The following is a 4,053-nucleotide window of genomic DNA, read 5'->3' on the forward strand; positions in this document are numbered from 1 at the left end:
CACTTCTCTGATTAAAGACCAGTGAACGTGCAGGGTGAATTCAGGTAGAAAGGTCGGACAATGACAGACACGTACGCCAGCCAATCCATCTCTGATATTTTTTGCGATAAAACTGAGTTATTGCAGCTGCAAATCTGGTCTGGGGAACAGGAAATCCCAGGGAATATTTGTTTCCCTTTAGTGACTAATGATAGGCGGTTGATTACCCAACAGAACTATCCATCTCTTCAGACTGTACATTAAAGGGGGGAAAAAAAAATGTATCACTGCGACTCCATGAGGCTAATTGATTGCGACAGATAAAGACTCGACTGTATATGATACTTTACCAGCTGACTGTACATTATTATGGTTTGGTTAACGACGCGTCCTGCAGACCTTCATGCGAAACACTCTGCTGCTCCAACTCCTTCAACTGTACAAATAACCTCAGAGCTCAAGTGTTGGCAGTGAAAACAAGTCACGGGTGGTATTTAAATGAGTTATTGCCTCGGATGATGGCAGCTAATTGTGTATGCGAACATATTGTATTCATTTCAAAGCAATTAAGTGGAAGTACCATGAATCTTAGAGCGCTTTAGCCATGTTCGCTGCCAGCATGTCACCATTGCCAGGAATTAGCACGAGACATGGATGCTCACTCTCAATGACTGCCAGCAGGGACACGAGGCTTAAAAACCTTTATTGATTTTAGCCACTTAATGAAAAAACTCACCAAATAAAACCAAGTCTATGTCATCTAAAGAATATGTTTGTTGCATTATCCCACTGTTAGACAGCCTTTTCTGCCCTGAAACTTAAGTTGGAGTTATGATTTGTAGACTACACCAAGGTCCATAGAGAAAATCAGCAATTTTACATTACAGCACACAGGAGTTCTACATCCACTGCTGCCTCATTACCAAGTACAAATGTGTTACTTTATGACTTCAGCGTTTGAAATACTGTGTTCTGATTCACATAAGTGACATAAACTCACCAAACGAGGCAACAGTAGACCAGCACTTCCTCTGTCTCTGTGAGGTAAAAATGGTGATTTTCTCTATGGACTTTGGTGCAAGAAAGTAAGCAGTTTACAAACTGTAAACTGTTATCACTCAGCAAAGGCTGTTTAACAGAGATGCAAAGCAACAAAACATTGTCTTAAGATGTCATAGACATAGTCAAAGTTTGTTTTTACTTAACTGATTTAAGGCAAACACTAATAAATCACCTCTGCCCGTAATTTGCAGTCTTTATCAGATTAGATTAGATTTTGTCTTCTATCATTTAAACACAGAAACACAACTTACAAATAAAGATAAAGTTGTGCCCTATCTTTTCAACTGTGTGTGTGTTTGTAACCCGAGAAACCTGACAGGTCAGATCTAAGCTGCCCTGACATCAAACATCTGTCGTTCTCTGAGGCTGATGAACAAAGCTGAATCCCTGCCAGATCCAAAAAATACTGTACTGTGAGCTGCCGCAATCATTTTTCACCCGACAGCAGGTTGAACAAAGTTCAAGCTCTTCTAATACATCACTTAGTATTGATGCTGTAAATGTTTCAAGGTAAATTGCCTCCTCCAGTCCTCTGCCTCTCTCTCTGTGTCTCTGCAGAGATATCTGCATCCGTCACGTATGCCGTAGCACAGGAGCTGTCCATTAAGTCTTTATGGAGTGAAACTTGCGTTTACTTACATCTGCTGTGATTTATTCAATTTTCTGCCAGCTCTGAGGCCGAGCCGGGTCAGACCAGCTTTGCACTGGCTCATTACATCTTGTGCAAGTAATGGAGCGAAGAGTCTGACACACAAAAGAGCCACACGTCGCATTACGTCAGCCTGTTCCCGTAAGTGCTGTCACCGCGTAACGTAAACATCTACTGCAGTTAAAGTCCGGCTCCACATTTGATTCACTGCAAGGAAATACAAGACAGAGAGAGATCGTTTCTGAACTGCTGCCACATTTCATTGTTCACATGTCTTCCTCTTCTGTTTGAATGCTTTATGTAGTCCACTCTGATATTCTGAGAGAAAATTCCGATGTAGTGAGTGATCGATCTGTGCAATGTGGACTAAGGACTTGGGCTCTTTGGGATGCAGTGTCTGGTTGCACCAACATTTTTGCAAGTCAGCGAGATCAGACAGGTCTTTTTTCTCTCCTTTTTCCAATATCTGTTCACTAAGAGGTGCCACTGTCCTTCAATGCAGTTCAAAGTTCCTTAACCTCAACACAGTTCAAAGTTCCTTAACCTCAACACAGTTCAAAGTTCCTTTGATGCAGTTCAAAGTTCTTCAACCTCAACACAGTTCAAAGTTCTTCAACTTCAACACAGTTCAACGTTCTTCAACCTCAACCCAGTTCATAGTTCTGCAACCTCAACCCAGTTCAACGATCTTCAACCTCAACCCAGCTCAAAGTTCCTTCACCACAGTTTACCAAAGTTCCTTTAATGCAATGCAAAGTTTTTGTTCATACAGCTTTGTTCAACACAGTTTTTAGTTCCTTCGACAAGTTCAATAGTTCCTCAGATGCAGTTCAAACTTTGTTCAATACAGTTTAAGTTCCTTTTATATACATTCAAACAGTGGGATAGTTCTGAACCACAACTCTCATACACCCCATCACTCCTTGTAGAGAGACAATACCAGAAGCTGATTATTTAGAGAGACTTCAGCACAAAAAGAACATGGTTCTTTTAACACACACACACACACACACACACTCATACATAATAGAACCATATAACAGAGCTGGGAGAAGAGCGATAACCTTGAATCTATGGCAGCATTTTTTGTCCACACACACAGCAAATCTTCCGTAAGCTTCTTGAGAGTCGGTTGCTGCTACAATCTATCCACCGCGACCTGTTTTATTTCCCATGATTCAGTGGGACACATGATAACATAGCTCTAAAACACATAGGAAACAAATGGCAAAGACAATCCTGCAGATATTTCAAGGTATAAAAAGAAAATGTCCTATTTTAATGAACGGCATGCATTATCTCCGTTCCACTCCCCATGGACTCGACGCGGTCGTCATTTATAGAGGGGCTGTGCTACATTTTACAAATGCCAGGAACAAAAAAGGAGAAAAGAGAAAACCTTGAATTTGTGGGAGGCAAAAAGAGCAGCTGCTCCACAGAATGTGTGACACAGCGTTCAATCTGTATTCTTACCAACAGGGAACGAATGATTCCGCCTCTTATGGGTGGAAATTTAACTCAAAATGTTTCATGGGTTCATAAAATCACCATTTCAGTCACAAATTGACTGTGCTCTTTCTCATCTCTTATCCCACGTTTGTCTGCATTAACTTTTCATGTGAAGACATACAGTAGGTGGTACAGTTGTCTATGGTCCAGTGAATGTACATTTTGTTTTATGTATGAGTGTGGGCGCACACATTTCCGTTCAGGTTATTACTCATGTCTGCTTTTTAATAAAACCCCATGATGGGGATTATTCTCAATTAAACTCAACCACGTTTATGATTCACACACACAGAGAAAACCTTCAAGCCAAGCAACATAATCGAATGAAAGACAAAAACGGTTAGAGGTTATAATGAGGCAATTTAACAGAGGTGGAGATACATTAATCTACAGCCACAAACTTAATTAAAGACTTAAAAGCGACAAACAAAGTTCTGCGTAATCCTGTGTTGTATTTTAAGTCCGTTATTTCAACATAACCTTTGGAGACGGTGGCCCATGGACCTCGTGTCGCCAATGAACACGTTTTCTGCATTTTTTTGAGTATTTTTAACTGATTTTTTTTTAACTCAACATCGCTCGCTTTGATTCTTGTGTCGGATGTCGCACTCATGACTCTTCCAGTGACGACACTCTCTGACAAATCAGTGGCCGGCAGTCTGTTGATGTCACATTTTTAGTATCGGCTCAGCTCGCTTAGAACCTCGTCAGAGCAGATAAAAAGCACCAGGTACAAGGTACTATCACTGATGGGAAAGCAAAAAAAACAAGTAGAGTCCAGCTAAGTAGTGCTAGAACTGTATAATGGAAAAGCCGCATTAATGGCCCAGTTGTTGGTTCCTCCAGAAACACTA

This window comes from Solea solea, chromosome 14 (assembly GCF_958295425.1).
Source record: "Solea solea chromosome 14, fSolSol10.1, whole genome shotgun sequence".
Classification (NCBI taxonomy): domain Eukaryota; kingdom Metazoa; phylum Chordata; class Actinopteri; order Pleuronectiformes; family Soleidae; genus Solea; species Solea solea.